This window comes from Chinchilla lanigera, unplaced genomic scaffold (assembly GCF_000276665.1).
Source record: "Chinchilla lanigera isolate Chin_1 unplaced genomic scaffold, ChiLan1.0 scaffold00023, whole genome shotgun sequence".
NCBI classification, from domain to species: Eukaryota; Metazoa; Chordata; class Mammalia; order Rodentia; family Chinchillidae; genus Chinchilla; species Chinchilla lanigera.
The window spans coordinates 2,177-13,967 of NW_004955424.1; the positions used below are offsets into that span (position 1 = coordinate 2,177).

Genomic DNA, 11,791 nt, shown 5'->3' on the forward strand with positions numbered 1-11,791 from the left:
AATAAAACCAAATCCAACACAGAACAGCGAATTTAGCCTGTAATGATGAATACGATGGAAATGACTTATATGGTTATTATTCATCTTGTGCCCGCCTCTCATCCTGTCGCTGTCCAGCGGGCATAGACAGGGATGCCTCATTGTCTTCTCAGCCTGTCTCTCACTCCCACAGCTGCCCCATCTCAGGAGGCAGAGGTGAAAGATCACTCTGGGCTTCAAGGTTGGCCCGGTGCTGCTGCACGGATCCTGATGCAGGGCTCTCACGCTTACTGGCTCCATGATTAAGGAAGACTTCAGTTCAAAGGAAATGTGATCGGGTCACATCTGTCCGACGGGTGCAGCAAGCAAAGCTGAGCATCCTAAATGGAACTGTGCATCACACCCTGGAGATGACCTGAGAGAAGCTGGAGGATCTTCGTTTGGTGATATATAGGAATATAGCTCCCTTGGGGAGGGTGCAGACGGATTCTCAGGAAATTTCCCATAGCATTTAATAACTATTAGATATGGGATTTGTGGCCAAGTTGTGCCTGTGTTGTGTATTCGTGCTTACTAAGACATAGGAAGTTTTAGTCCCACAGGGAGCTATCTTTCTAAGGTTTTTGCAGGCAAACAAGAAGTTGCATCTGCTTCTTCTAAACTGTACACCTCAGGCTTCCACCCTATCCTCAGGACACTTGGGAAATCTAAGTTGGCTCAGTTTCTTCCTTGATGTGAAAATCCTCCAAGACAACTACTACCCCCAAAGTAAAATGTAGCACAAGAGAAAATGAAGAGTTTGATAAAGGAACAATTAATATCTGATATTCTGTTTTGGGCTTTTGGGCCAACCTTGAAAGTAAATATTAAAAAGTCCCATGAGCCTCCTCTGATTCCTCTGTCCAGGTCTGTATGTGCTCGCCTTTCAGAGCTTTTGATCTCTCAGTAGATGTGGTGAAAGGTGGGCAGATTCTGCTTATATTTTAAAGTCAAACCAAATTAGCTTTACTGACACACAGAACATGAGAAGTGAGAGAAAAGTAAAATCAAGAACAAGAGCCATAAACTTGAATCTGAGCCACCAGAGAATTTGCATTGATGTCTTCCAGACGGGAAGGGAGACAAAAGCAACACTGCGAGGCAGATGGGCCTGAGGAGAGGAACCTACTGCAATTCTGAGATGCCATCTGACCTCCAATGTGCACCTTAACCTAACCCTAAACCTGGCCCTAACCCCAGAGCAAAAATAACATTTTAAAATTGACTTTTCAGTTTTCATATGTAGACTTAAACAGTATTAAACTAAAAGGAAATTTTCAGTTGGGGCTGATTGATATGAAATGGTCCAAACACAATTTCACGTATGGATCAACTCGCCCTGAGCAGGTAGATGGAAAGTGTGGAAGGATGTGTCTACGCAAGTGTGCGTGTGCTGCCCTCTGCTGGTCAGTTTTCTGCACTGCAAGTTCCAAGAGATTGTCTACCCACTTTCAAACTATTAATTGCAATAATTTGCTTACATCACTGTGATCTAGTTCAACAACTTCAAAACTGCCACAGACACCTCAGAAAGCTGTAGGCATTTAAGCTGTCCATTATTTTCATTCTATATATTGAAAACGGGCTCATACAGAATACTTCCGTGCCACATTATTTCCATCCTTCACCTGAGGTGACCCAGTGCTCTTATAGTCATTGGAATCCACCCTCACAGCCACCCCATCCCCAGCCTGGAGGGACCTATGTAAAGGAAGCTGTAATTTAAAAGAAACTACACAGCCAGTAGATTGGGAAAGTAGCTATTGTGAACCAAGAGCAAACAATATGAAAGAAGATGTATTTGGGCGACAAGAAAAGATACAGAAGTCAACTTCAAAGTTCTAAAATCAAGTTAGAAGCTCAAAACTTGCAAACTGCTAGATAGTATATAGATGCGGTTTCATCTTCTATCAAACATATTTAAATGAGTTAAGTTTTCAGAAATGATGACCGAGCTTCAGCAGACAATCTTAGAAAAATAACAAAACTCTAAAACAACACAAGGAAGGCACACTTAAAAAGGAGAATAGTGAACAAGGAGAGAAGAAAGAGGAGTGGAGAACCAAGAAAACAAGGGAAAAGAAGGGTAAGAAAAAGGAGCATGTTAAATTCAGACGCATTTTTATTACATCTGACCAAAAGATGAGGAGCGCTGAGCTACTTTTATCTTGAAGCTAAGGAAAAACACAGAAAACAGTTGAGCTCCAGTTCCAACCTGTGCTTGGACCTCAGAGCAGAAGACAAATCCAGAACTCACTCTGAGAGTCATCCTTGGAACCAAATTTAATCTGGGGCTCAGAAGGGCTCAATATAGTGGTGTGTGAACCAAAAATAAAATAGAAACTATCCTTCCTATAACTACTGTGAATTGAGAAGTGAGCTCTAAGTAAATTGCAAAGTGAAGAGAGATAAAACAAACAAGACCTCCTTGGAAAGTAATGGTTCATGCAATTATCCCTTTTGGGGACCAGGGACATAGCACAGCAGCATAGCACCTGCCTGATAGCGCAAGGTTGTGAGTTCCATTCCCTATATCAAAAAAAAAAAAAAGCCTTTTTGATTTTCTATAAAATTTCAAGGAAATCTGGGTGTAGTGGTGCACACCTATAATCCCAGCAATTAGGAGCCTAAAGGAGGAGGATCATGGCAACTTCGAGACCTGCCTGGGTTAAACAGTGATCTCAAGGCCAGCCTGAACTAAAAAGTGAGACCCTGTCTCAAAAATCAAAAAGCAAAAAAGATTTCAAAGGACTTGTTCCCTTAAAAACTATTTTGATTAATCTAATACATGAGTAGATATATATATATATGCATTTATATATAGCTATATATACACAATAATAGATATATATTCCTTGATGTGTATATATACATATAGAGATGTACACTCATTAACATAGAAATATACACATGCATGCACATACTAACATTTCTATTCAAATATATGTTTATAACACATGCATTTACATAAATATTTATTCATACTCTTATACTTAACATATCTCTATGGAGATAAGTAAGACAGGATATTCAACAATTAAACAAGTGCCTAGGAATTGCATATAGATCACCTAAGGCATAATCCTTTCCCCTTCTCCACTTGCCTTCAACAGAGCAGTTAGGTCTCTCACTGACACAGACGGATTTTTTTATCTTAATGCCAAATTATTTTGCCCTTGAACAGTTTAATCACAGGGTCCATGAAAAAGCTGCAGTCAACATTACAATAGTTCACCTGGGAATCACAGTTGCCAGAAGCTGTCTCCCAGCTCCAAGGTTTTCTCAGTAGAAAGCTCTGAGGATGAGTATCTATGAAAGGGGAGTGGTTTCTCTTAGTTGGGAGGAGCACTGTGGACTGTGTTCCCCTAGAGACTTGGACATTTGTATTAGGGTCCATCCTCCCACTGCTGAAAACTTCATGAGTTTTTCTCTATTGGTTTCTCTCCAATGCAGAGGAGATTTCATAGCACTTTGCTCACATGAGAGGCCGCCCATCCCGCCTTCACTGTGCCCACAGGGGATTTGCCTAGTGTCGCTGGGGAGGCCCTTCCCTGCAAGTCCAAGATAAAGCTCAGCTCTAACTTGCATTGACTCATCTGCACCCTCAGTTCAGCTTCTCAGAGTGAGGCTCCCTGCTCAGGTCCCGGGGCTGCTAATGCTCTGCCTCCCTGGTAAGGACAGGGGAGATGGGGAAGGAGGCAGAGTGAGAGGGATGGGGTCCCACTGTGTCCTGTGGTGTTCTCTCCACATGAGAGGCTGCAGCCTTGTTCAGCAGGATGAGAAGAGCAGGTTTAAGTCTGTGTGAGTGAGGAAGATTCCACTGGAGCCAGGAGCTATGGTCAGATGAAGATACCACAAAGAAAGAGAGGGGTGATGCATATTAATTCCCAAGGGGAATTGCAAATCTTGGGTGCTTTCTTATAATTGAGCACTTTTCCTTATATAGGAAAATCACCCAAGACATTGCACCTAAAATGTACAGTAAAGAGGAAATTATGAAAATGAAACATGATGCTTCTACATGAACTCACTTTCCTCCGTAATTACTCATGATCCACAGGAGCATTAAGATGACCAAAACCCCATTCTCTCATTCCATCATCCCTGAAGAGCCGGCCTCCATCACCTGCCGGGCCGTCAGAGCCTCCTAACTATGGATGGAAAAACCTATTCAAGTTGGACTGTACATAAGCCAGGACAGCCTCCAGGGCACAGGATTTCTGAGGTTTCCAAAAAGTACCCTTGGGTCCCAGACAGGTTCAGTGGTAGTGGGTCAAGGACAGAATTCACTCTAAAAAACAGCAGAGTGGAGGCTCAGGACGCTGGAGTTTATTACTGTACACAAGGTACACAATATCTTATGACAGTGACACAGCCATGGAAACAAACCTCCCTGCCTGAGAGGCCCAGCCGCCCTCTAGTGGTGCTGTGCACCATGGCGGGGTGTCTGGGTCCCCGTGAGAGGAAGAGGCAGAAGAACTCAAAACAAGCTGCAGAAGAGGCCTCTGCACAGGAGTAAGTGGAAAAAACAAAGGAGCCTAAGGACCTGTGTTGTGGTGTGCACTCAGACACACAGAGGAGGAGGACGTGGCTGACTTCCACAGGTTCCTTTGAGCATTGCAAATTCTATTCTTTTCTGACATTGAATGTTAACCTGAGGTGATTAATAACATGAAATTGGCATATAACTTTTGTACTTAATCCTCCTGTTCTCTCTTCTTATGCCAGGATCCAGAGCAGATGTGGTGGTGAGCGTGGTTCACTCGGGCCCACTGTCACATTGGGAGAGCCAGCCTACACCTCAGGCAGAACCAGAGGTGAAGAGGTCCCTTCCAGGCTTTGAGATATGGCCCTGGTGCAATTGCCATCCAGGGAAATGGTGCATCATGGTGGATAACACCATGATTGGTAATGACCCTGGCCAAATATTCATTACGTCCTATCACATATTCCCCACCCATCCAGTGGGCACAGGTCAGCACCCAAAGCATGAATCTGACATCATCAGAATCCAAGTCTGCCTAGGGCAGTAAAAAAGCACTCACTTGTTACAGAAATATCACAGAACCCACCAATATAACTATGATGCAAAGGGGCAATAGAATTCTCAGAAAGCTTCTCCCAGTGATCAGTAGTGACTGGACAAGGAATTTATGGCCATGGTAAGCCCTGTCTTTCCATTAGTACTCAGCAAGATATATAAGAGTTTACACTCCATAAGGACCTTTGTTTCTAAAACTTCTAGGGGCAACAAAGAGATTGCAAACTAATATTCCTGAATTAAACAGTGTACTCTATAACTCCATCATATCATATATACTCTGCTATTATGTCATGTTTGGTCTTTGGGACATCTTATAATATAAATACAAAAGAGACCCCAACTTAATACCCGCTGATGGTTTTTTCTGGGTCATAATGGGGCTCTTTTCCCGGGTCTCATGACACCCTGGTAGATAGGGTAAAAGGTAGGCAGACACTGGTCATATTTTGAAAGGAATTTGTTGATGGATTGGACATGAGGGATAAGAGAAAAGTAATACAGAGCATTATTCCAATACATGTTTGGACCTGAGTGACCAGAGAAATTGGAATGATGCTTTCTGTCACTGGGAATGGCGCTGAAAGCTACTACAGACAAGCGCCTCTGCACTAACCCTGGCCACCTTCCTGGAGCTCAGCACCAAAGCCAAGATGCCCACTGCGGGCCTGGGTACTTGGAATCTGCCTTTCACTCTCCCCCAGGCAAAGTCAAAGAAGCCGTGAAAGCAGCCATCCATGTAGGATATCGCCACATCAACTGTGCCTGCACCTATCAGAACGAGAATGAGGTGGGAGAAGCCGTCCGAGAGAAGATTTAGGAGGAGCTCGTGAGGCGGGAGGACCTCTTCATTGCTAGCAAGTTGTGGTTCACATTCTTTGAGAGAAGCCTGGTGAGAGAGGCCTGCCGGAAGACCCTGAAGGACCTGAAAATGAACTACCTGGACGTCTACCTCATTCACTTTCCAAAGGGGCTTCAGGCTGGGAAGGAACTTGTTATGGTTGAAACATTGTGTCAACTTGGGGAGTCCAGAGGTTTGGCTAAGCGACTCAGCAGGAAGCCAGGGTGCTTACTTTGTATACATCCTGAGCCTGTGGAAGAGGAGGGCATGGACATTATGTGAGAGCTACACGCCCCTTAGGTGGGGGTAGCCTGTTTACAAAGTAAGGCAGAGAAAGAAACTGCTTGCCGCCATTCCTCCGGTTTGCTCTGGCTGTTTGCTGTTCGGCTGTCGTTCCCCCCTTTGCTCTTGTTGCTTTGCTATCTTCTGCCTCGGAGCCCGCCAAGTATGGACTGAAACCTCCACAAACTGTAAGCTAAATAAACCTTTCCGTCCTTCATTTTGGGCGTTGGGTATTTTGTCTCAGCAATGAGAGAAAAGTAACCAAGACAGAACTCATCCCCAGAGATGATGAAGGCAATATCTTCCCCAATAAAGTAACATTCCTGGATGCATGGGAGGTCATGGAGGAGCTGGCCAATGAGCGGTTGGTAAAGGTGTCTCCAACTTCAACCACCTCCAGATTGAAAAGCTTTTGAACAACCCTGGTCTGAAATATAAACCAGTGACTAGCCAGGTGGAGTGTCACCCATACCTCACCCAGGAGAAACTGATCCAGTACTGCCACTCCAAGGGCATCACTGTCACTGCCTACAGCCCCCTGGGCTCTCCAGAGAGACCTTGGGCCAAGCCAGAGGACCCTTCACTACTGGAGGACGCCAAGATTAAGGAGATTGCTGCAAAGCACAAAAAAAACACAGCCCAGGTTCTGATCTGGTTCCATATCCAGAGGAATGTGGCAGTGATCCCCAAGTCTGTGACATCAACTCGCATCACTGAGAACTTTCAGGTCTTTGATTTCAAATTGGGTGATGAGGCGATGGCGGCCATCCTCAGCTTCAACAGAAACTGGAGGTCCTGGTTATACCTGGCATGGTGCATTTGGAGGAGGATCCTTTTGATGCTGAATACTGAGGCTGACTGATGTGATCAGATGACCAGAAGGATATTGTCTCCTCACTGTGTGGAAACCCACTCCCTGAGAGACCTATTTCAGCTAAGCTTTTCAGAACCTATGTTGTACCTGAGCTCATTGCAGGCAGACTGTAGGCAAAGCTGTACTGAGAAAGCCTGTGTTCCATCAGGAGAAGACACCATGGCAAAGCGTGACTCATGACAATTATTTCACTAATGTGATCTGTCCAGATATTTGTTAAATGCCAGGAACTCTGCTAACATTGAGGATACAATAATAAAACTAATAAAAAATACTAATAGTTAAAAAAAAGAAAAGAAAAGAAAGCTATTACAGCAAGCAGGTGGGAATCAGGACTTGGAGTGAAATATATTAGAAATTTGAAGAGCTGCCAGACTTTCAACAGGCATTGTCCCTAAGGTTCATGCACATGTGAGGTTCTGGACATTCAGGGAAGTAGTCTGGGGTGGAGAAGCAAATTTAGGGATACAGGGTGAGTTCATGAGACAATCAGTGTAACAAATGAGGGCACACCGGGCTCTGGCCAGTTACCCAACATGCAGAAGTCAGCACGTGATAAAGAAGATGGGAAGGAGGGGCAGCTGAGGATGGATTCAACTGAGAGTGAAAGATTCCGGAGCCAAGACAATATATCAAGGAAGTCTTTTAGTTTACGAATGTAAAATTAAAATGATAAATGAAAAAAATATCCTTTAGATGTGAATGCTGTTAAGTGGCCCAAACACTCTTCACTTATAGGATCACAGGCCTCCGTGGCACGTGGAGGGTTTGGTCGTAAACTTTCAGGTACTTGCTCCACTCTATACAGTGCACTCCGAGCTCTGAGAATGGTTGCTCCCCAGATTTTATCTTTTGTAATAGCTTGAAATGTTTTAGCCACTGGGCCATGATCTAGTTCCCAGGCTGTAGAACTGCTTCCAATATCTCAGAGTACTGATGCTGAGAATAAACTTCACCCCTCATCTATTCCATTGTTGTCATTCCACATGAGGAACCAGGCTTACAGAGAACATTGATATGCACTTATTTCTTTATTTTACCCAACTTGATTCTACATTAGCTGTGCCCCCTACTTTCTGGTGGGTTCTGTTTCCATTCTCATTTGACTCTATGTGTTTTTAATCCCCCATCCCAGGCTTCTCCAATGACTCCCTGCTTCTACCAAGGTGCATTGTTCCATCTCCATGTATTTGCATGTTTTCTATACTTTCTGTTACTGTTGATTTCGTGTCTTACTCAGTCATGGTCCCGATAAGAAGAAAGAAATGATTTCAGTATTTCATGTAGGTAAGATTTTCTTTAAGGCCTAAAATATGTTGTATGTTGGAGAAAGCTCTGTGTTCTGATGGGAAGTGTTTGTATTCTGCAGCTATTGGATGAAATACTCCATAAAGGTCTATTAAATTCATTAAATCTATACTGACATCCAACTTTGATGGATCTCTGTTGATTTTGTACCTGGAAGATCAATCTATTTGTGAGAATGATCACATGAAATTGCCCACTATCAGTGTATTTGTATCACTATGTTTTGACCTAGTACTTTATGTCTGTGGTGCTTGTCATGTAAATGTGAGTTCTCTAAAGTTCATTACATATATATTTATAATTGCTGTCATTTTTTGTTGCATTGCTTCCTTTAGCAATAGACAGTGACTCTCTTTGTCTCTAGCAAGAAATTTTCACTTGAAATCAGTTTTGTCAGATATGAATATAGCTAATTCTTTTTGCTTTTGGATTCCATTTCACTGGAATGTCATTCTCTTTCATTTTCACTGATATATGTCTATGCCACTAATGTGGATTTCCTGCATATGACAAAGATGTATCTTGTTTTTTCTATCCAGTCTTAAGTATGCATTTTAAATTGGACAACTCAAGTATTTACACTCAAGGTTATGACAATAAATTGTGCAGTTCTTGTCATTTTACTGTTTTTCTTCTGGTTGTTTTGAATGACCATGTTGGCTTATTTCTCCATTATACATTGTATAAGATTCATGGGTTACTGAATTAGTCATATTTGATTCTTTCCTATTTTTATTGCTTTGGTACTGTTCTAGAAAGTTTTATTCCTTCTTGGATCTCATGACTGTATTTATCTTTCTCCTCTTCTTTTTGAATGATTCTTTCAAGCATCTTATGTAATGATGTTGTAGTGGTCAAGAATTCCTTTGTTTATATTTATCTTGGAAGTCTTTATTCTCATTCAGTTATTTTGTTGTTGTTGTTGAGACAGGGTTTCACTATGCAGTTCAGGCTGGTGTGACTTGCTATGTAGCCCAGGCTCACCTCAGACTCACAGCGATCTTCCTGCCTCAGCCACCCAAATGCTGGGATTGCAGATGTGCACCACCACAGCAAAAGGGAACCGGAGGAGAAGCAAAGAAAGAAAGCAGGGAGGGAGAAGCAAGGGGGAGAGAAAAGAAGAGGAAAGACAGAAAGAAAGTGACAAATTTAGGATCCATTTTTTAGTTTTTCTGGCCAAAATATGCCTGAGCTCTTAAGTCACTCTTATCCTGAAAGGACGAAGAACACAACAAATATGGAGCTCCAGGTTCCAACCTGTACCTGGGCTGCACAGCAGAAGACTGGGCCAGAACCTGCTCTATGGGAATCCTGTGATGTCCAACATTCAGCTGCGTCAGAAGGGCTCTCTCTGAGTGAAGTGTACAGAAAATAACTAATAGAAATTATCCTTCCCACACCTATTTTGAGGGAAAAGGAGGGCTCTAAACACATTGGGAATGAAGAGATAAAATAACAAACAAGATTTCCTTCAACGTAATGGGTGCAGACCAAGACGCCCAAAGCTTTATACTCCAACAACATCTGCATTAGAGAGAATGAGAACTTCCAACCTTGAAATGGGCTGAAGAGAGCCTCGTGGGGGAGGTGCCCACTTGAAAACCTTCCTGGGGAAGGGCACCACCATGCAAATTGCTCAAGAACGCTTACAAATACTATTTTAAGGGCCATAGACTACAAAGTCAGAGATTCTTGGTATTAAAAATCAAATAGATAAAGTGAGTATGAGTGAAAATATCAGCGAGCAAAGGGCTCTTCCCTGACTTCTGATATGGTACTTATGAAAGGATATTGAGGAAATGAATAATAAGCTTGATATTATGTAAAAAGTGAAGGAAACTAAAGAAAAAATAAAACACTAAGCAGCTGTATAAAATGGACATCTCAGTATATTTCATACACACTGTAAATCATTCAACTCATCTTTAGAGTCAAGCCACAAATACCATTGATGAGTCGATTTGTGTTTTGATATTTTATTTAATCAGTGTAATATCTTTTATTTTGCTTTCAGGAGATTACATGCTACAATTATGTTCTAGGTATATACTATTAAAATAAACTCTTACAATCTGATGTAAGTCTCACCGAAGATGCTGGGATACTTTACTATAACACAGCTAATTTGATCAATATTGCATGCCTATTGTCTGGTTATATGTGCAACCATTTTGAAGATGACATTATGTAATATAACAACCACTGTTAATATCCTATCATCATGTCTTGAAATTCTGTATCACTTTCACTGTTTTCTATGCTGTGTTGTTTATGTATTTGTTTTTGGTATTTTGGTTTTTTTTAATGAAAAACAAAATTTATATGTACAGATAAGGATAGCTGGAATAGGTGTATTGCTGATGTCTGTGGTTTATTGAGAGGAACAGGCAATGCTTAAAATTTTCTTTTTTCTTGACCAATTTTGCATACTTGAATTTGGTAATCAGAATGACTGATCTGAAAACAACAATATGCAATAAAATAACCATTGTTGAACTCCTACCATCTTACATGGTGAAACTCTTCATCATTTCCAATTTTTTTAAATTATTACTTGTTACTGTCTTTGATTGTTTCATCAATCTTACATTCTTATAGCTGGTGGACTGACCAACTTTGTTAAAGATAATAGTGTGTAATGTAGCAAACATTGTTAATTCTTATCATTTTGTTTTGATGTCATGTATCATTTTTGTTGTCTTTGTGTTGTTTTGATTTTGTCTTCATTGTTGTCATTTTTTTAATTTTTTAAATAAAAAATTGCTAAGAAAAAAAACAAAAACACAGCCAAATTGCATGTGGTTTGCAAACTTCCTAATTTCCAAGGACAAGAACATGAAAGGTGACGAAATGCGCCCCAGGCTGATGCTAACAAGTCGGGGTCTCCGCTCCATCTTTGTTAAATTTTAGAACTTTGTTTCTGACTGCTCCAATGAACTGAAATTTATTTTCTTTCATTTCATTTACTACTGCTGATTCACGTGAGACAGGCAAAGACTAGTGCCTTAAAAGTCCAGACTAGATCAATAAATGAAATTTTCAACCTCTTGAAGTGTTTAGAAAGAACACACTCTCAGAAGATAAAGTCACCCACAAGATATAGTGTACACCTATAAGCCCAGCATGCTGGGGGCTAAGGCAGGAGGATAGAAAGTTGGAGCCCAACCAGGGCAATTTAACAACACAGAGAGACCATGTCTCAAAATCAAAGAAATAAGAACTGGTGATGTAGCTCAGTGTGAATGTCCTAGGTTTAATCCCCAACACACACACACACACAAGAGCGCGCGCGCACACACACACACACACACACACACACATAGAGATGATCAGCACATCTAGAGAGTCTTTTATTTATAATAAAAGTATATATTACAGAATGGTTATTTAGTTATTTTTCTACAAACACACTTTCCAAAATGGAGAA

The 11,791-nt window shown here is 41.5% G+C and overlaps 1 pseudogene; it reads left to right on the forward strand.

Moving 5' to 3' along the window:
- The window catches only part of LOC102016399, a 7,648-nt pseudogene extending 614 nt beyond the window's left edge, over positions 1 to 7,034 (forward strand).
- The last annotated feature ends 4,757 nt before the right edge of the window (positions 7,035 to 11,791 follow it).